The following is a 21,565-nucleotide window of genomic DNA, read 5'->3' as shown; positions in this document are numbered from 1 at the left end:
GTAAAGAATTGTTACATGCTGATTCTCTTCAACTTCCTCTTAGGTTTCAAACCCCTGGTTCCAAGGGAGTACTCCTGCTTGTCCATTAGTAAGTCACAAAAACAGCTGGTCCAAATGGCTAGGTGTAACAGCAGGGCTTTACTTTTCTGTGCTTCAGTTTTTGAGCACAAAAGTGGTATTAGAAAAGGAAACTTTGGTCTGGGCGTGGCTCACGCCTGTAATCCCAGCACTTTGGGAGGCCCAGGTGGGTGGATCACCTGAGGTCAGGAGTTCGAGACCAGCCTGGCCAACATGGTGAAACCCCATCTCTACTAAAAATACAAAAATTCGCCGGGTGTGGTGGGGGGCGCCTGTAATCCCAGCTACTCGGGAGGCTGAGGCATCTTAGTCTCAGCTTGAGGCTTGATTGAACCTGGGAGGCAGAGGTTCCTGTGAGCCGAGATTGTGCAGCCTGAGTGACAGAGCGAGACTTTGCCTCTAAAAAAAGGAAAACTTTTTTTTTTTTTTTTTTTTGAGACAGAGTCTTGCTCTGTGCCCCAGGCTGGAGTGCAGTGGCGCGATCTCGGCTCACTGCAAGCTCCGCTCCCCCCGGGTTCACGCCATTCTCCTGCCTCAGCCTCCCGAGTAACTGGGACTACAGGTGCCCGCCACCTCGCCCGGCTACTTTTCTTGTATTTTTAGTAGAGACGGGGTTTCACCGTGTTAGCCAGGATGGTCTCGATCTCCTGACCTCGTGATCCGCCCGTCTCGGCCTCCCAAAGTGCTGGGATTACAGGCTTGAGCCACCGCGCCCGGCCAAAAAAGGAAAACTTTCATGCTGCAAAGTTAATTTACAGCTTTTTGCATTTGAACATGGAAAATTATTTTAACTTCATAGAGTTTTAAAATCCTCACTATTTACTATGGTTAGCAGACCTCCTGAGCAATGTCAGGAAATAGAGATGGTTTAAAGCAAGGTAGTAGATCATAGAGGAATGCAAGTTTTAAAAAAGAAAAAAAAAAGTATGGTGGTAGAAAGAGTTGTCCTTAAAGTCAGAGGACCTGTTATGCCTACCACCTAATTGCTGATTTTAGATTAATTGTTTACTGGCTTGAAACTTTCGTTTTCTCATTTACAAATATCAGGATTGTAATGAGAATTAAATGAGATAACCGGGGAAGTTTCTAGGTAAGAAAGTAGGCAAAGGCTGACTTGATGTGGCTTAAATGCCGTAGGAAAAGTCTACATAGTCTACGCAGGGGAGACGTCGTGACATTTCTGCCATTTCTTTTTTTTTTTTCTGAGACAGAGTCTTGCTCTGTCGCCCAGGCTGGAATGCAGTGGTGCTATCTCAGCTCACTGCAACCTTCGCCTCCCGGGTTCACGCCATTCTGCCTCAGCCTCCCAAGTAGCTGGGACTACAGGCGCCCGCCACCACGCCTGGCTAATTTTTTGTATTTTCAGTGGACACGGGGTTTTCACTGGGTTAGCCAGGATGGCCTGGATCTCCTGACCTCGTGATCTGCCCGCCTTGGGCTCCCAAAGTGCTGGGATTACAGGCGTGAGCCACCGCGCCTGGCCCATTTCAGCCATTTCTGCAGACGCAGTATATTGTAGAAGAGCAACAGTGCCTGACAACCATCGAGAAATCTGTGTGGTCTTTAAGAACATAAGCAGAGGAGAGCCTGGGTGTGTGGCTCCTGATTGGTAGGAGTAAGGCCGGGTTGAAGATGGAAGGCAGCAGAAGGGCAGAGTCTACTCCTCCCAAAACTACTGGAGTCAACAATAAGACTGGAAAGAGATGAGGAGCAGTAGCTGTGCAAGGCCTTTAATGTGCATAAGAGAAGTACCACACCCTTCCCCTGCGAGACTGCAGTCACTGAACTGGCACTCAGCCATCCCTCTGAGGATCTGAGGATGCAGACGACAGCCTAGTGAAAGCGCAGGGATTTGAGAAAAAAAATGCCTGGTTAGAGCTCGCGCTATTCAAGGAGAGCACAGAGCACTGCCGAGCCCCGTGAAGGTGTTGGGATGTGAAGGGGGCATCCCCAGCATTAGGGGGAGCCCTTTGGGAGATTCCCTGTGCTAAATAACAGTGAGCAAGCAACTGGGAACAGGCTCAGCTAAAGGCACCTGGGTGGGAAGGAGGTATTTTTATTTTTTAATGCCCTCTTGGATTGTTCAGCATTTTTGCGTTGTACATGCATTAATTTTACATTAAAAGGTAATTGGGCCGGGCGCGGTGGCTCACGCCTGTACTCCCAACACTTTCGGAGGCCGAGGCGGACAGATCACCTGAGGTTGGGAGGAGTTCGAGACCAGCCTGACCAACATGGAAAAACCCCAGTCTCTACTAAAAAACAAAACCAAAACAAGAACAACAACAAAAAAAACCCATTAAAAATTAGCTGGGCATGGTGGTGCATGCCTATAATGCCAGCTACTCGGGAGGCTGAGGCAGAAGAATCGCTTGAACCCAGGAGGCAGAGGCTGTGGTGAGCCGATATCGCACCATTGCACTCCAGCCTGGGCAACGAGAGCAAAACTCAGTCTCAAAAAAAAAAAAAAAAAAGTAATTATTGGCGGGCACGGTGGCTCACACCTGTAATCCCAGCACTTTGGGAAGCCTAGGCGAGCAGATCACCCAAGGTCAGGAGTTTGAGACCAGCCTGGCCAACATGGTGAAACCCCGTCTCTACTAAAAAATAAATAAATAAATAAAAATTAGCTGGGCATGGTGGCGGGCTCCTGTAATCCCAGCTACTCAGGAGGCTGAGGCAGAAGAATGGCTTGAACCCAGGAGGCAGAAGTTGCAGTGAGCCAAGATGGCACCATTGCACTCCTGCCTGGGTGAGAGAGCAAGACTCCGCCTCAAAAAAAAAAAAAAAAAAGTAGTAGTAGTAGTAAAAATAGGATTACACTTTGCAAATCACTAGGAGGGGAAAAGTACATTCTATATAGCAAAAGTTACAGAATTAAATAGCATAATTACAGAATCAAACATAATTATGATGAATATGAATCAGTAAAGACCTCCTGTTAGGCAAAATTCAAACTGAGTCAACCCCATATCTAAGTACAAGCTGTCTGTCTTTGGCTAGGTTGGCTGTATCGAGATTACTCTAAAAGCTGGCATCGAAGGACAAAAATTAAGTATCCTGCCTTTCTTTCTTTTTTTTTTTTTCCAGGAGGAGCTTCCCTCTTTGTTGCCCAGGCTGGAGTGCAATGGTGCTATCTTGGTTCACTGCAACCTCCGTCTCCCGGGTTCAAGCAATTTTCCTGCCTCAGCCTCCCAAGTAGCTGGGATTACAGGCGCCTGCCACCACACCCAGCTCATTTTTGTATTTTTAGTAGAGATGGGGTTTCACCATGTTGGTCAGGCTGGTCGCGAACTCCTGACCTCAGGTAATCTGCCCGCCTGGGCCTCCCAAAGTGCTGGGATTACAGGCGTGAGCCACCGCGGCCAGCTCATCCTGACTTTCTTAAACAAGTATTTATAGGATAAACAAATAACTTAAATATACAAGTGAAAATTATTTTTTTTTGAGACAGAGTCTCCCTCTGTCACCCAGGCTGGAGTGCAGTGGCGAGATCTCGGCTCACTGCAAGCTCTGCCTCCCAGGTTCACGCCATTCTCCTGCCTCAGTCTCCTGAGTAGCTGGGACTACAGGTGCCCACCACCATGCCCAGCTAATTTTTCTGTGTTTTTAGTAGAGATGGGATTTTACTGTGTTAGCCAGGATGGTCTCGATCTCCTGATCTCGTGATCCACTCGCCTCTGCCTCCCAAAGTGGGATTACAGGTGTGAGCCACCGTGCCCGGCCTTTATAGGATCTTTTTATGTGGCTGGCCCCTTCCCATAATTTAGGGCTGGACCAAATGCCCCTCCTCAACTGTTCCTCTCTCACTAGTCAAAAGTTTCCCATCACCCTCTTTCCTTTGAAATCATCTTGTTTATTGGTTTGTTCATTGTCCCTCTCTCTCACTAGAGTGTAAGTCCCATCGAGGCAGGGCCTGGAGGGTGGTTTGTGGGGAACCGAAGCTTGAAGCCCAGAAAAGCAGTGATGGCTCTAGTGTCCAGGCTGGAGACACGCTGCTGCCACCATGTGCCAGGGCTTGGAAGCCAGAGCCAGCTTAAAAGTAGTGTCCATTCAACTTGGTGCTGGTCTTGGATGGAGAGAACAGTAAGAATTCTGGATGGCCCTGGAGAAGGGACAAGAGAAGTTTGTTCTTCTAGTTTGGTTCGTTGTTTCTTTTACATAAGTACGAGATCACATTTTTAAGTCAAAAATTTTTTTGAATCAAGGACTTCTAAGAATCTGATGAGGCCAGGTATAGTGGCTCATGCCCGTAATCCCAGCACTTTGGGAGACCAAGGTGGGAGGATTGCTTGAGCCCAGAAGTTCAAGGCGAGCCTGGGCAAAAAAGCAAGACCTTGAATCTAAAACAAATGAACAAGCAAAACCAGTGTGCAGTAGTATGTGCCTTTAGTCCCAGCTACTTGGGATTGGCAGGGAGCTGAGGCAGGAGAATTCTTTGAGCTCAGGAGTTCAAGGTTGCAGTGAGCTATGATTGCACCACTGCAGTGCAGCCTGGGTGACAGAGTGAGACCCTGTCTTAAAAAAAAAAAAAAAAAAAAAAAGCCGGGCACAGTGGCTCACGCCTGTAATCTCAGTACTTTGGGAGGCCAAGGTGGGCGGATCACCTGAGGTCGGGAATTCGAGACTATCCTGACCAACATGGAGAAACCCTGTCTCTACTAAAAATACAAAATTAGCCGGGCATGCCTGTAATGCCAGCTACTCGGGAGGCTGAGGCAGGAGAATTGCTTGAACCCAGGAGGCAGAAGTTGTGGTGAGCTGATATCATGCCATTGCACTCCAGCCTGGGGAACAAAAGCGAAACTCCATTTCAGAAAAAAAAAAAAAAAAAAAAAGATGAAACAATGGACGCTCCCTAAGTAAATAGTAAATATAGTATCCTCAAAATGTTGCAGTATTCAACCTGGAATAGGCTGATGGGAAGCTGCCATGTATACAACCAGGGAAGCCCACCCAAAGCTCCGCAGGAGCGAAGGTTTTCAAGTAAAAAGCAAAAACAAAGCCGGGCGCGGTGGCTCACGCCTATAATTCCAGCCCTTTGGGAGGCCGAGGCGGGCGGATCACGAGGTCAGGAGATCGAGGCCATCCTGGCTAACACGGGGAAACCCCATCTCTACTAAAAACACAAAAATTAGCCGGGTGTGGTGGCGGGCGCCTGTAATCCCGGCTACTCAGGAGGCTGAGGCAGGAGAATCGCTTGAACCCGGGAGGCGGAAGTTGCGGTGAGCGGAGATCACGCCATTGCACTCCAGCCTGGGCGACAAGACTCCGTCTCAAACAAACAAACACCCCAAATCCCTGGCCAGAATACAGAATAGTATACTTACAAACACACATGGCTGGGGGCGGTGGCTCACGCCTATAATCCCAACACTTTGGGAGGCCCAGGCAGGTGGATCATTTGAGGTCAGCAGTTCGTAAGCAGCCTGACCAATATGGTGCAATCCCAGCAGGCGCCTGTAGTCCCAGCTACTCATGAGGCTGAGGCAGGAGAATCGCTTGAACCCAGGAGGCTGACGCTGCAGTGAGCCAAGATGGCGCCACTGCACTCCGGCCTGGGCGACAGAGCAAGACTCTGTCTCAAACAAAAACAAAACAGCACTTTACTAAAAGAAAATAAATGCAGGCCGGGCGCGGTGGCTCAAGCCTGTAATCCCAGCACTTTGGGAGGCCGAGACGGGCGGATCACGAGGTCAGGAGATCAAGACCATCCTGGCTAACACAGTGAAACCCCGTCTCTACAAACAACAACAACAACAACAACAACAAAACAACAACAACAACAAAAAACAACTAGCCGGGCGAGGTGGCGGGCGCCTGTAGTCCCAGCTAACGGAATCCCAGCTTCTCGGGAGGCTGAGGCAGGAGAATGGCGTAAACCCGGGAGGCGGAGCTTGCAGTGAGCTGAGATCCGGCCACTGCACTCCAGCCTGGGCGGCAGAGCGAGACTCCGTCTCAAAAAAAAAAAATAAAAAAAATAAAAATAAAAATAAATGCATACAGAGGAAATTGAGAACATCGTTAAGTGTACACCGCTCTGATGTTTCACAGGCGGAACAGACCTGTTCTCATGGGAAAATCAGCAGCTTCCCAAAGCGCTTCTGAAGCTACCCCTATCCCAGAGTAGCACTATTTTGACTTCGTTTTGCCTACTCCTGGCGACTCCTTCCTCTCATCCATCAGCCCCCTTCCTCCCTCTCAGCGTTGTTGTGAGGGTTATGAGTAAAATGGAGGCTTTTTTTTTTTTTTTTTTTTGGCAAACTCTGAATGCCGGATGTCATCCCCTTTGACCCTGCAGCCCGACTCTCCGCCTTTCACCGGCTCCTCTGCTCGTCACCCCATCATGTCTGGGAGGCACCACCAGGCTTCCTGCCCTCTGGCTTTAGGCCGAGCCTCAGCAGCGGGAGAGTAGAGGGAAGGAGGAAGCTGAAGGCGAGTATTTACTCCCTTGGCTCCCTCCCTGCGATAAGGTCACCAAGGGCTCTCTGCATCTCTGGACCTGACATCTTGGCTCCTGGGGGCGACTTTCCAAACCCGATTCCAGGTTCCAGGAGGTGCTGCCTTTTGTAGCCCTTAGGCCTGGTGATGGGGACAGCTCGTTACTAATGTCCATCCTGGAGTCCTCACGTTTCCTTACACTTGCCCTTGCTAAACGGGCCTCCTTTAAACGCTCCTCGGATTACCCAGTGGGAGTGTGCCATCTTCTTCCTTCCAGACGCTGACTGGTAAAAGAAATTAGCATTGGCCGGGCGCGGTGGCTCATGCCCGTAATCCCAGCACTTTGGGAGGCTGAGGCAGGTGGATCACGAGGTCAGGAAACCGAGACCATCCTGGCCAACACGGTGAAACCCCGTCTCTACTAAAAATACAAAAAATTAGCCGGGCGTGGTGGCGGGCGCCTGTAGTCCCAGCTTGTTTGTCTGCTGTTAAACAGCAGACAAAACTCCAGTCCCTGGCAGGGCCCAGTGGCTCACGCCTGTAATCCCAACACTTTGGGAGGCTGAGGCAGGAGAATGGCGTGAACCCAGGAGGTGGAGCTTGCAATAAGCTGAGATCATGCTACTGCACTCTGGCCTGGGTGACAGAGCCAGACTCTGTCTCAGGGAAGAAGAAAAAGAAAAAAAAAAAAAAAAAGAAGAAAGATAAAAAATTAGCATTTTTCTTCCCCTATGTCCAAGTACACTTGCACACACAAGCATGCTGACACCCTCTTCCTCCAAGGACAGGGTAGTGGGGTGGTGGGTGCCCTCTGAATGTGGACAGAGCCCACTAGCAGGACTGAGGCCGGAGAGTTGGGCAGCACCCCCACTGCCCTTGAGGCTAGGGACTGGAGTTTTTTGTTTGGTTTTTTGAAGCAGACTTTCACTCTGTTGCCCAGGCTGGAGTGCAGTGGAGCGATCACGACTCGAACTTTTGACCTCGTGATCCGCCCGCCTCAGCCTCCCAGAGTGTTGGGATTACAGGCGTGAGCCATTGGGCCTGGCCAGAGACTAGAGTTTTGTCTGCTGTTTAACTTCATAAGGATAGACCGAAACATAACCCGCCCCGTGTCATTTGCTTGTGGGTTTGTAGCTTGTAGAGCACGTTTACGAGGCGAATGTTTGGATGTTGAACTCGTTCAAGGCACAAGACAACAAGAAATGGGGCCCCACTTATCCTCACATCGGTTTGCCTTTCAGTCAGTCTTCATCTAGAAGGAAAATTAATTGAAATAGACACATGCACAAAATAAAGGTAAATGATGTTAAAAAGACAAAACGTGCCAGTTGGTTTTTGTTTTTTACGTTATAACTTTTTAAAAAAAAATTACTTCTATTAAAATGGATCTCAAAAGATCAGCTTTCTGCAGCTAGGCTACGCCACCACAAACGTGGTTCGAACCCAGAGCCCAAACCCTAAAAAGAGTCCAACGCTATAACCATTAGGCCACCGGGGAACCACGCAAGCGCCCGCGCGATCACGTCTTTTAGAATGAGACGCCACAGGCTGCGTAATGACGCCATAACCGGAAGCGTCCCGGGATGCAAAGCCTGATTGGACAGAAGCAGCTCCCCAGCATCGGATCCCGGGAGCCGCGGTACCGAGGGATTGGAAGGCATTTCTGGGCCTAAAACAAGTAAAGAGACGGAGATTATAGTTGCAAGGATTAAAATATTCCGACCACGAAGGGACTCGAACCCTCAATCTTCTGATCCGAAGTCAGACGCCTTATCCATTAGGCCACGCGGTCGTCTTCTATGTTTGCTCACCCGGGAGACCAAGTTGATGGTTATTAAATGCTCGGGCGTGGCGCAGCTTCGGTGTTCGCACCCTGTCCGCCTATAGCGAAGCGCTCACCCTCCCTCTAGCCCCAGCCGCACGCGTAGTCAACCCCGAGCGGAGCAGCACCTGGACTAGTCTCAGAGCTTCCCTGGGAATTGTGATCGCGTGGCCTAAGGGTTGAGGCGTCTGACTTCAGATCGTAAGATTTAAGGTTCCTTTGTGGTCGGGTTCTTTTTGAGCGAGCAGCCCGTGCCCAAACCCCGGCATCGTTTGAGGGTTTGTTCTTCCCTCTGTCCTCCTGCATCCCTAATCTTCCCAGCTATGCTCCACCGGGCTCTGCGCTCGCCGAGTGCTGCTTCTCGGCGTTACAGGGCACCGCGGGCTCCTGTTCCCCGCGCATCGCCACCGCGTGGAGCTCTTGCGTAGCCCGGTGGGGACGCCGCGCCCAGCGGGCGGTTCATCCCGTCGTCCCGATGGCTTCTCAGGCTTGGAGCGCGGTGACCCACTGCAGGGCCGTGTTTGGGCACGTATGGTCGTATGCCTATCAATGAGCACGTGGGTTTGGCATCTTACCGCGCCCCAGTGGCCTAATGGATAAGGCACTGGCCTCCTAAGCCAGGGATTGTGGGTTCGAGTCCCACCTGGGGTGGGACTGTGCTCCCACGATAACTTTTGGTGTTGGCAACCGGAGACCTCAGAATCCACCACCACCTGCCCGCTACTTGCTTGCCTCTGCCCTGGTTTGCGCCCCTCACCTTCTCTTGCAGGACCCTCAGTTTGCAGTCGCGGTGGTCATTTACCCCTGGTTCTCCGGGGCTGCCCCGCCACGTGGAGCTGGGGTGTCCTGGGAACCCTTTGAGCAACTTTATTCTTACGACTTACCCCAGCTTCGAAATTGTGGGGCCCTACCCGGACGAAAGCTGTTCATTCAGGGGCTTGGCGAGATCCGCGCTTACCGGCTTTCGGTACTTGGAGGAGGTGGCTCCTCCTCAACACGTTGCACGGGTGTCGAACCACAGACCAAAGTGGATTCCAGCGTCTCTGAGAAGGGAAGAGAAAATAAATAAAAAAAACACCGTGAAGAAACTTGCCACTTTTACCCCAGGTGGGACTCGAACCCACAATCCCTGGCTTAGGAGGCCAGTGCCTTATCCATTAGGCCACTGGGGCTTGTGACACGTGGTTGCGCCATCCTTTGCCCTCATAAGCGAGTGGCCTCTTTTTCTAGAGAAGGCCTCAGAGAGGCGCGATCCATCAAGTGGGTCCCTTCCTGCCGCGCGCACGTTTGGTGAGCGGGCGGGAAGATACCGCGGTGCGCAGGGACCTGCCCCCACCCTTACTTAGCGAGCACCAGCCTCTAGCCCCAGGCACTGGGACGCTCCATGGGGCCCGGAGGGTCCGCTTGGAGGTTGCCTGGACACCCGGACCATGGGGTATGAAGACTGAGGTTTGGAGGAGTTTCCTTCCTACCGCCCTGAGCCTTGCTGTCCACCTCTACAGAACTGATACCAAATCCAGGAATTTTAGGAAAACGTAGCGTAGGAAGTGAAGGAGAACAGACAAGTATTAATCATGAATATTGAAACAAACACTGAAAATCTTGCTTATCATGAGGGAATGTACAACCGGGGGAACAAGTCCTTCCGGTTATAATAGTAGAAATATGTATACTCGATATTACAAGTATAGAGTAGATAGAAAGGAAAATCAGCCAAGTAGATATTTCACCCTAATTCTAACAAAGAATAAGCACATTTTAAAATGTTACGCACATTTAAAATCCACTATTAAAGGCTACAGGCCGGGTGCGGTGGCTCACGCTTGTAATCCCAGCACTTTGGGAGGGCGAGGTGGGGGGATTGCTTGAGCCCAGGAGTTCAAAACCAGCCTGGGCAACATGGCGAGACGCTGTCTCATTTTTAAAAAAAAATTACGTACGTGTGTGTGTGTGTGTATACATATATATATATATATATATATATATATATATATATGAAGTCTACTCACATCCGAAGGATTTAACAGAAGTTCAGCCAAGGGCAGCGTCAGCGTCGGTCACCGTTGTGCTTCTCTTGAGACCTTGCCAATCTGGCCCAGCATCGCAGGGCAAAGGAGACTTGGGGACATTCTTTTTTGTTTCTCTCCAAAATGTAGAATCTGCAGAAACCTGTCTCCTCCTCTTAATAGCAGCAAGAAGGATTTAACCCACTTGGCTCCAGTTTACTGCCTTGAGGATGCCCCCACTTTAAGTTAACTAACTTGTCCCTTGCTGGGACCCAGCACTCTGCTCCAGGGCCAACCTGCAGGGATGCCTTCTCTGCTTTCCTGCTGCCGCCCTCTAGCCAGGCATGTCCCCCCACCCACCCCACGCCTGCCCGGGGCTCAGCCTTGCCTCGCTCAGCTGTTCCTATTCGTCCCCAGGAATACTCTTGTCTCCCTGGGTCTTGGTTCTTCCAGCTCCAACCTCACTCCCAGCTCCAGGATTCCATTCCCTCTCCTGGGCATCACCACTGGGCACCCCTGCTTGAAGGCAAAACCACACTGATGCAGCTGTCCTCCCAAGGCCACTCCCCTTCATGACGTTCCTGAGTGCACAACATCATCCATGTCACACCCCCACTCCCACACCACCCAGGCCAATTTTCTGTCCTCATAATCCTCCAGCATCCGGTATTTCCTCCCCATCCCTGCTGCCACCGCCCTAGTTCCAGAACATGTCCCTGACTGCTCACATGAGGTCAGTTGCCAGCCATGCACACTTTCCTCCAGTCTCCTCGTTCTGTCATAGGCAGAGCAGTCTTCCTGCCACAGCTTCTGTAGGGGAAAGACTAAATGTCTTTAGCTGTCACTTTTAAGTCCTTTCTTTTTTTTTTTTTTTTTTTTTTTGAGACGGAGTCTGGCTCTGTTGCCCGGGCTGGAGTGCAGTGGCCGGATCTTAGCTCACTGCAAGCTCCGCCTCCCGGGTTTACGCCATTCTCCTGTCTCAGCCTCCCGAGTAGCTGGGACCACAGGCGCCGCCACCTCGCCCGGCTAATTTTTTGTGTTTTTAGTAGAGACGGGGTTTCGCCGTGTTAGCCAGGATGGTCTCGATCTCCTGACCTTGTGATCCGCCCGTCTCGGCCTCCCAAAGTGCTGGGATTACAGGCTTGAGCCACCGCGCCCGGCCGTCCTTTCTTAAGGATCCCAGTCAATGTGGCAGACTCATCTTTCACAGCTCCTCGCCCTCTGGGTTCCAGCCAAACTGGGCTACAAATCATGGCTGACATTGCCCAAGTACCAGCTCAGTGCCACTAACCACGTATCTATTCACTGAAATCCCACAATAACCTTATGAGGTAGGCGCTAATAACATAACCTCTGGTTTAGGCTGAACACAGTGGCTCACACCTGTAATCCCAGCACTTTGTGAGGCTGAGGCAGGCTGATCACTTGAGGTCAGGAGTTTGAGACCAGCTTGGCCAACATGGTGAAACCCCGTCTCTACTAAAAATACAAAAATTAGCTGGGTATGGTGGCAGGCGTCTGAGTTCCCAGCTACTTGGGAGGCTGAGGCAAGAGAATGGCTTGAACCCAGAAGGTGGAGGTTGCAGTGACCCGAGATTGTGCCATTGCACTCCAGCCTGGGTGACAGAGTGAGCCTCTGTCTCAAAAAACAAGTGAACAAACAAACAAAAAAACCCCTAGTTTATAGGTGGAGAAACTAAGGTTCAGAGAGGTTAGATAGCAGCTGGGGGAGGTGGACGGATGGGAGCTGACCCTGAGCAGTCCTCTTCAGAGCCCATTCTCTCAACCACAAGTTTCCTGTCCAGCCGCAGGCAGGCCTTGCAGTTGCCATTTTCCTAGCCTTTGCTGTTGGCCACCACTGGAGCCTCCCAAGTGACATGCTGTTACCCTGCCAGTTCCTCCCCTCCCTTCAGGCCCATCTCAAGCACATCTTCTCCAACGCTCCAGCTGGAACTAGTCACTCCTCTGCCTCCAGCAATCTACTGAGACCTTTCTTACGTCATTCATGATGCTTCAGGTCCTGCTACTGTAAGAGGAATCCATTTTTCCTCTCAGCTTTTATTATCTCCTGATCAAATGTCAATTCTCTGGAAGAAAGAATTTTGCTTTATTCACTTGAGTCCTCCCCACCCCACGCTCTGAGTGCCTGGCATTCACTTAGCATTTGCTGAATTACTGAATGAACTAGTAAATTTTTTACATCCTGCATATGAGCCTCAGCTCCCTCCCAGACTCTTGAGTCCCTTGAGGACACGGACCACGTCTTTCCTTTAAAGGAGTCATGCTAATCTTCTCTGTATCATTCCAATTTTATTTTATTTTTGAGACAGAGTCTCACTCTGTCACCCAGGCTGGCTGGAGTGTGGTGGCACGATCTTGGCTCACTGCAAGCTCCGCCTCCCAGGTTCACGCCATTCTCCCACCTCAGCCTCCCAAGTAGCTGGGACTACAGGCACCCGCCACCATGCCTGGCTAATTTTATTTTTGTATTTTTAGTAGAGACGGGGTTTTGCTGTGTTAGCCAGGATGGTCTTGATCTCCTGACCTTGTGATCTGCCCGCCTTGGCCTCCCAAAGTGCTGGGATTACAGGCATGAGCCACCGCACCTGGCATTCCAATTTTAGTATGTGTGCTGCTGAAGTGAGCAAATTTTTGTATTTTGTAAGTCATTTGTAAATGAATTTTCCCCTTGTTTAGACTCATGTGCTCACATCAACTAGATCAAAATCATATAGAACAGTTTAAGAAATTTATACATGCCAGAGCAATCTGCTACTGCAATGCTAGCCTGAGAGGATTGCAAAATTCTCCTTCCAGTTCCAACTTACTCTTCGTGCCTCTAAAACCCACTGCCTAATACAGCACCTAACACACAATACTTTTTGTTACTCAAGATACCCACTGGTTTTGTTGGGGTGATCATATCCAACACCAGGTCGTGGGGGCGATGAAGTCTGGTGGAGTCAAAGGAATGAGAAAAAGAGTTTGAGAGAAAAAGTGGGACCAGGAGGCCATCGCGAGTGGGGAGGCTGTGAAGGCCCCCACCTCTGGGAGCCCACACTGTTTATTGGTGCTCAAAGAAACAGGTGGTGAGGATGTGGGAGTTGAAAGGAAACAGTGTATCAAGTGAATGAGAAACATGGCTGCTTGAGATAATGGGAGTGCTAGAGGCAAGGAGCTAAAGTCTAGCAGACATGCAAGCCCTGCCTCAGCTTCTCTCCCAACACTCAGCTTTTCTCCCAACATGCCCTGCTTCTCTTTTTGTAAAACCACCACAGCTACTATCATTATTACTAGCATAAGGTGACCTCTTTTTTAAATTAATTGGGCAAGGCAATTTCAGGTTATGCAGCCCTTAATTGCCAGTTGGTGATCCAGCTTCATTTTTCTTAGCCCTTATTCAAAATGGAGTTGCTCTGGTTTGAATGCTTCCCACGTATCTCCCCTTTCCCTTTTATGAGAGGACCCTTAATCCTAGGGGTTGCAGAAGGATGAAGGTCTGTTTTCTGTAACTTCTTCATGCTGAGTAGGGGCGATGATACTCCTGCCTATCTATTAGGGTCTCTTGTATTCAGGTAGGGAGGAGTTCAGTCAGAAAGCATTGGTCCGTTAAGCATCTATAGGTAAAACCCTGGTGCTCCAGCAGTTTCTCAGCATGGCTCATACTGGGGAACCCGGCACATGGTTGGGATCCATGGCTCCTTCCAGTCTCCTCTTCCATGGTTGTACACACGTTGAGGGCACCTACACGGTTTGTTCATCTCCTGCAAAAACACAAGCATACCCTCACCCCCATGTTAGTAAATCTACTGAAACACAAGCAAAAACTTTTGTGGCTGTAGCTGGGAGACATGCCATTACTGAAGCATTTGTAACTCAGTTTTGGCCTCGTTGGTTAACTACTGTGAGATAAAACTTACTGTTGATAATGAGAAGCAGGCCCCTTCTAACAGAACGCACAGAGAAAGCAAACTGAGGCTTAAAAGCAATCCAAAGGCTGGATGCAGTGGCTCACACCTGTAATCCCAGCACTTTGGGAGGCTGAGGTGGAGGATCACCTAAGGTTGGGAGTTCAAGTCCAGCCTGACCAACGTGGAGAAAATCCGTCTCTACTAAAAATACAAAAAAAAAAAAAAAAGAAAAAAAAATTAGCCAGGCGTGGTGGCGCATGCCTGTAATCCCAGCTATTTGGGAGACTGAGGCAGGAGAATCACTTGAACCTGGGAGGCAGAGGTTGCAGTGAGTGAAGATCACGCCATTGCACTCCAGCCTGGGCAACAAGAGTGAAACTCCATCTCAAAATAAATAAATAAAAGCAATCCTTAAACTTTCAATTTGCACTGTACAGGTGGGGCCACTAGATGCTGTGGTTCATGATAGATCTTCAGATGTTAGGTGGGCACCCACAGAGGTACCTGATTGTCACCTGGAGAGACACAAGCAAATCCTCTTCCCCATAAAATTATCTTTCCTTTTTCCCAGCTCTTTGTATGTGCATCCCTCCACCATATATCTTGTCCAGGCTTTTTATTTTCCTTTTGTCCTGTCAGGTGTTGTTCAGCTGCAGTCACGGGTTGATCTTTTTGTAAATTTAAAATATTTAATGTTAATAAAGCTAAATGCAATTGCATATGTAGTGTCTTATATTCCTGGTCCCCTTCTTTTTGCTTTTGTATTTGAGTTTTTAAAGTACAATTAGCTCTTTCCAGTAATGCATGTCTTTGTGAGTTATATGGAATACCTGTAGTATGGGTACTATTCCATTGTTGAAAAAATGTAGCCATGGCTTTACTACAGTATCCTAGGTCATTACCAGTTTTGATTTTTTCTGGGATTCTCATAACTGAAAAGCAAGATAAAAGATGTCTTTTAACATGAGCTGTAGCTTCCCCTGTTTGACATGTGGCCCAAATATAATGTGAATAGGTATCTACTGAAACATGAACAACGGACAATTTTCCAAAAGTGGGAATATGTGTTACATCCATCTGCCAGATGGAATTTGGAGATAAACCTCTAGGGTTAACTCCTTTTATGTGGCAGATGCAGGACTTGGCAGGCAGAACAGTGTTGCACAATTTCTTTAGCTTGTTTCCATGATAGACCATATCTTTTTCTAAGGCCTGAGGCATTAAGATGGGTTAAAGAATGAAATGTTTGTGCATCAGCAAAGGCTGCAGACACCAGTGCATCTGCCCTTTGATTAAGTTTAGTTAAAGGGCCAGGGAGGTTAGTATGTTCTCTCATATGAGTGGTATAGAAAGGGGAATGCCTTTGTTGCACTGCTTGCTGTAAAGAATGAAATAAAAGATTAAGTTGTTCATCAGCTACATTTCAAATTAAGGCACATTCAATATTTTGCATGGCTTGCACTACATAGCCTGAATCAGAAACAATGTTTACTGGCTGCTTAAAAGTTTTTAGCACTATAATCACAGCCATAAGTTCAGCCCTTTGAGCAGAAAGAAGCAGTCTGTTTGAAAAACTTGCTGTTGAGGTGTTGCAAATGAGGCTTTTCCATTACTAGATCCATCAGTAAAAATGGTAATGGCTCCTTCCATAGGGGCTTTTTGAGTAATAGAAGGCAATATCCAGGATGTTAATTTTAGAAACTGGAAGATTTTAGACTTAGGATAATGATTATCAAGAATGCCAATAAAACTGGCAAAATTAACCTGCCATTCTTGGGAATTAATATAGGCTTGTTGAATTTGTTGTTTAGTTAATGAAACTATAATCTGATTTGGATCATATCGCATTAGCTTTGTTGTGCGCAGCATCGCTTGCCGTACTAGCACAGCAATTTGATCTAAGTACAGAGTGAGAGTTTTGGTTGTATTGTGAGGTAGAAAAAGCCACTCAACCAGATCATCTGCTGGTTTATTATTTATGGTGGGAACAGTAAAACCAAATTTTTCATAATCTTGGGCAGCTAAAGGAATGGTAAAAAAGCAATCCTTTAGATCTATCACTATGAGAGGCCAGTATTTTGGGATCATTGTTGGGGAGGTCAGCCCTGGTTGTAGCGTGCCCATGGGTGGAATCACAGCATTAACAGCCCTTACATCTGTTAACATTCTCCATTTCCCTGATTTTTTCTTAATGATAAATACAGGAGAATTCCAAGGGGAGACAGTAGGCTCTATATGTCCCTTTTGCAATTGTTCCTGCACCAGTTCTTTTAAAGCCTTCAGTTTTTCCTGTTTCAGCAGTTATTGCTCTACCCAAACTGGTTTGGCAGTTAGCCAAACAAGAGGAATGGGAGCTGGAGGCTCAACAATGGCTGCTCCTAAAAATGACACTCCAATCTGGTTCAATCTATTTGTCCTTCTAAAGGTTCTCATTGGCCATTTAAATTTTTTCCTAGTTCTTTTCCCAGACAATGTCCCGTATTTTTCATCATTTGTCTACTATTATTACTACTATATTGATCCGTAGGGATATTTCAGCATCTCATTATTGCAATAAGTCTCTACCCCATAAACTGACAGGAATAGGTGTAATGACAGGCTGAATTGTCCCTTCCTGACCATCTGGCCCTTCACATGGTAAAATCAAAGAACTTTGAAAAACTTCTGAGGCACCTCCTACTCTAACAATACCAATGGATGCCTTTTGTTTAGGCCAATGCAGGGGCCATTGATTTATAGCAATAATAGAGACATCAGCTCCAGTATCTACTAGTCTTTAAAAATCTTTTCCCTGAATAGTTACTGTGCAAATATGTCTTTTGTCAGACACTTGATTAACCCAATGCACAGCCTTTTCTGCTTGATTAGTATTACGAAAGCCTCCTGTTCTTTTCACTGTGCTGCTTCCTAGTTTTATGTAAGGTAACAGCAACAACTGAGCAATTCTTTCTCCTGGGGAGGCAGACCATGGAGTCAAGGGACTAATAACTAATTGAATTTTTCCGGTATAATCAGAGTCAATTATTCCCGTATGTACAGTAACACCTTTTAAATTTTTTTTTTTTTTTTTTGAGACGGAATCTCACTTTGTCTCCCAGGCTGGAGTACAGTGAGTGGCTCAATCTTGGCTTACTGCAAGCTCCACCTCCCAGGTTCACGCCATTCTCCTGCCTCAGCCTCTCGACTAGCTAGGACTACAGGCGCCCACCACAACGCCCGGCTATTTTTGTTGTTGTTGTTGTTTTGTATTTTTTAGTAGAGATGGGTTTCACCATGTTAGCCAGGATGATCTTGATCTCCTGACCTCGTGATCTGCCTGCCTTGGCCTCCCAAAGTGCTGGGACTACAGGCGTGAGCCACCGTGCCTGGCATACCTTTTAAATTTAGACTAGACCTTCCAAGTCATAGACCGACTGTTCCTGAGGATAAGGGTCCCCTAACTCCCATGGGGACCTTCTTTGGTGGCTCCCCAGGAAGTGTGTCTGGAATTGGTTCCTTCTGGTGGGTTCTTGATCTTGCTGACTTCAAGAATGAAGCCACGGACCCTCGTGGTGTTACAGTTCTTAAAGATGGTGTGTCTGGAGTTTGTTTCTTCAGATGTTCAGATGTGTCCGGAGTTTCTTCCTTCCAGTGGGTTTGTGGTCTCGCTGACTTCAGGAGTGAAGACACAGACCTTCGCAGTGAGTGTTACAGCTCTTAAAGGTGGCGTGTCCAGAGTTGTTTGTTCCTCCTGGTGGGTTCGTGGTCTCACTGACTTCAGGAATGAAGCCGCAGACCCTCGCAGTGAGTGTTACAGCTCATAAGAGTAGTGCGGACCCAAAGAGTGAGCAGCAGCATTTATTGTGAAGAGCGAAAGAATAGACCTTCCGCAGCATGAAAGGGGACCCAAGCGGGTTGCTGCTGCTGGCTCAGGTGGCCAGCTTTTATTCCCTTATTTGGCCCCACTCACATCTTGCTGATTGGTCCACTTTACAAAGTGCTCATTGGTGCGTTTACAAACCTTTAGCTAGACACAGAGTGCTGATTGGTGTGTTTACAATCCTTTAGCTAGACAGAAAAGTTCCCCAAGTCCCCACCTGATTCAGAAGCCCAGCCGGCTTCACCTCTCATAAGGAGACAGGAATTGTGCTGTAGAGGTCTATGGCCACACTGCCTGCTGAGGCAGGGGACAGTTGTTGCACAGGGCACTCACTGGCTGTGCCGGGTATGCCTCAGTTTGTTGAGGGGCTCAAGGCAGGCCCCTATTCCCGTTTCCCGAAAGAGGTTGTCCATCATTGCTAAATTTAGAATGACATTGTCTTGCCCAGTTTTTGCCTTTCTTACACCAGGGACATATGCCGGGACTTTTCTGTTGACTGATGGTAGAAATGTTTGCTTTTGATTTCCTTTTCTGCATTCCTTTCTTGTGTGTCCAAATTGCCCACAATTAAAGCAAGAGCCTGAGAAATGGGGCATATTCTTTCCTACTCTTAATCCAGCCATAGCCTGAGCTAAAAGAGTAGCCTTATGTAAGTTACCTCCAATGCCAATGCAAGCCTTAATATATTTAGCTAAATAAGGCTTCCCTCTCTGGGGTCTAATAGCAGTTTGACACTCTGCATCAGTATTATCATATGCAAGAAGCTGTATTACATCCTGAGCCGTTTTATCAGTTATGGCTTTATACACAGCCTCCTGGAGTGGAGCAATAAAATCAATATACAGTTCTTTGGGTCCTTGTCAGACAGAACTGACATAAGGATATTTTTCCCCTGGAACATTTATCCTTTCTCATGCTGGTAAGCACACAAAGCACAGCTGAACAATGGCAACATCCTCCATTACTGCTTGATTCTCTAATCGACCCCAATTAGGGCCAAGTCCCATTAACTGTTCAAAGGAAGCAGGCACAGGTGGCTGTGCTTGTATGTTTTCCCTTACCTGAGTCTGAGCTTCATCAGCCTACCAGGTTTTAAACTGCAAATACCGAGATGGAGTGAGAACAGATTTTGTCAAAGTATCCCAGCCACATGGTATTAATCTACTATCAAGAGCCATATTTTTTAATAGAGTTTGCACAAAAGGAGAGTTCGGTCCCTATTGACTAACGGCTTGCTTAAATTCGGTTAGTAACTTAAAAGGAAAAGTGGCCAATTCGCTGTATTCTGTCCTCTGTGCTGGATGATAGTAACAGGAAATTGCCATGCTTCAAGTCTCCCTCGGCTCTAGCTTTTTGAATATAACTTTGTATAGCACCACCAGATGCTCCAGGTTTTAATGTTGCAACTTCAGAAGCAGTAAGTTTTTCAGCTAATTCATCTTCTCACCCATTTGGAGGGAGAGGAGGTGGCCATTCACTTAATTCAGCAGGTGGAGCTGACAGGCTAATAGAACATACTTTTTTTAGTTTTCCTTTCTTTTCTGTAATCTCCTCCGGTAGCTGTTCCTCACACTCAGAATCTGAAGTTAGTTTTTTACACTCGTCCTCCTCTGAATCTGCCTCATCATCTCTTTGAAATGGCTGAAGAGCTGCCTTTATTAGCGCCCACACTGACCAAACAAACTCCAATTTCTGCTCCTTCTTTATACGCCTTTTAAAAATCTCTGCCAATTCTCTGCCATTCATCTAAACTATAGTCCCTTGTTTCGGAAACCGTGGGCAAAACTGCTTTACTGTACTAAAGAGTGATAACAAATTCTGAGTACTAACTTTCACTCCCCCTCTTCGTAATAAACGCCTTAAGAAATTTAAATAAGCAGAATATCTGCTTTCACTTTATCCCATTGTTACCCTAGTTCTTCTGAGCACTCAGCTTTCCTGTCGAGCTTTGTTTAGACGCCCTCGGGTGTCCTTTGACCATGCGTCCCCCGCTTTCACACGCTCGAGCGTTCCTTCACCAGGGTCTTTGTCACCTCACGTTGGGAATGTTGGGGTGATCAGACCCAACGCCAGGTCACGGGTGCAACAAAGTCTGGCAGAGTCAAAGGAATTAGAAAAAGACAAGTTTGAGAAAGTGGGACCAGGGGGCCATCGTGTGGAGGCTGTGAAGGCCCTGATCTCTGGGAGCCCACAGTATTTATTGGTGCTCAAAGAAACAGGTGGTGAGGATGTGGGGGTTGAAAGGAAACAGTGTATCAAGTGATTGAGAAACATGTAACATATGACTACTTGAGATAATGGGAGTGCTAGAAGCAAGGAGCCAGCAAGTCTAGCTGACAAGCAAGCGCTGCCTCAGCTTCTCTTCCAACACAGCTTTTCTCCCAACTGCTTTCTGTTACCCACGTCTCTTAAAACCTAAACCCCTTGGCTGGGCGCAGTGGCTCATGCCTGTGATCCCAGCACTTTGGGAGGCCGAAGTGGGTGGATCACCTGAGGTCAGGAGTTCAAGACCAGCCTGGCCAACATGGTGAAACCCCATCTCTACAAAAATACAAAAATTAACTGTGCATGGTGGCATGCACCTGTAACCCCAGCTACTGGGGAGGCTGAGGCAGGAGAATCACTTTAACCTGGGCGAAGGAGGTTGCAGTGAGCCAAGATCACGCTATTGCACTCCAGCCTGGGTAACAGAGCAAGACTCCATCTCAAAATAAAAAAACCTAAACTCCTTAACTTGAATTCAAGGCTCTCCACATCAAGCTGGTCTCTCTCCAGGCTCACCTCCCACTGCAATGGTGGATCGCCCTGCATGAATCCACCATTCAGTGCTTCTGCCTTCTTTGTCACCCCCTCCACCTCAGCCTCTTCAGTCTCCTGTGTTCAAACTATTCCCTTCAAATGGCATGTCCTCCTCCCCTCTACTGATGAAAGTCCTATGCCTTTTCCATAGCCTAGCTCAAATGCCCACTTACCTGTCTCAGCCCTCCTACCTGGTTGTGTGTGTGGTGGTTTGTTTTGTTTTTGACACGGAGTCTGGTTCTGTCGCCAGGCTGGAGTGCAGTGGCGTGATCTTGGCTCACTGCAACCTCTGCCTCCTGGGTTCAAGCAATTCTGCCTCGACCCCTGAGTAGCTGGGATTACAGGTACCCAGCACCTATTTTAGTAGAGACAGGGTTTCACCATGTTGGCCAGGCAGGTCTTGAACTCCTGACCTCAGGCGATCCACCGACCTCAGCCTCTCAAAGTGCTGGGATTACAGGTGTGAGCCACCAAGGCAGTTTCTTTTTTTTTTTTTTTTTCTTTTGGTGAGACACAGTCTTGCTCTGTCGCTCAGGCTTAAGTGCAGTGGTTCAATTACGGTTCACTGCAACCTTGAACTCCTGGGGGCTCAGTGATCCTCTTGCCTCGGCTTCCCGAGTAGCTGGGACTATGGACATATGTCACCACG

At 48.1% G+C, this 21,565-nt stretch overlaps 1 long non-coding RNA gene and 3 other non-coding genes across 5 annotated transcripts; 1 reads left to right on the top strand and 3 right to left on the bottom strand.

Moving 5' to 3' along the window:
• Window positions 1–1,785: 1,785 nt before the first annotated feature.
• LOC102141644 (uncharacterized) lies at window positions 1,786–10,891 on the bottom strand. Of its 2 annotated transcripts, none has more exons than XR_012426130.1 (3): window positions 10,351–10,891; window positions 9,300–9,384; window positions 1,786–1,911 (listed from the first exon to the last, which is right to left on the bottom strand). It is a non-coding gene; the product is annotated as an uncharacterized lncRNA (long non-coding RNA). The 2 variants fall into 2 exon arrangements; XR_006693374.3 differs by lacking the exon at window positions 1,786–1,911 and adding an exon at window positions 7,844–8,188.
• On the bottom strand, window positions 8,239–8,311 carry TRNAR-UCG (transfer RNA arginine (anticodon UCG)). Its single transcript has one exon. It is a non-coding gene; the product is annotated as a tRNA-Arg (tRNA).
• TRNAR-CCU (transfer RNA arginine (anticodon CCU)) lies at window positions 8,920–8,992 on the top strand. Its single transcript has one exon. It is a non-coding gene; the product is annotated as a tRNA-Arg (tRNA).
• Window positions 9,441–9,513, bottom strand: TRNAR-CCU (transfer RNA arginine (anticodon CCU)). Its single transcript has one exon. It is a non-coding gene; the product is annotated as a tRNA-Arg (tRNA).
• Window positions 10,892–21,565: the final 10,674 nt, after the last annotated feature.

The sequence above is a fragment of the Macaca fascicularis genome, chromosome 16 (assembly GCF_037993035.2).
Source record: "Macaca fascicularis isolate 582-1 chromosome 16, T2T-MFA8v1.1".
In the NCBI taxonomy this organism is placed as follows: domain Eukaryota; kingdom Metazoa; phylum Chordata; class Mammalia; order Primates; family Cercopithecidae; genus Macaca; species Macaca fascicularis.
This window is presented reverse-complemented; position numbering and strand designations above follow the sequence as displayed.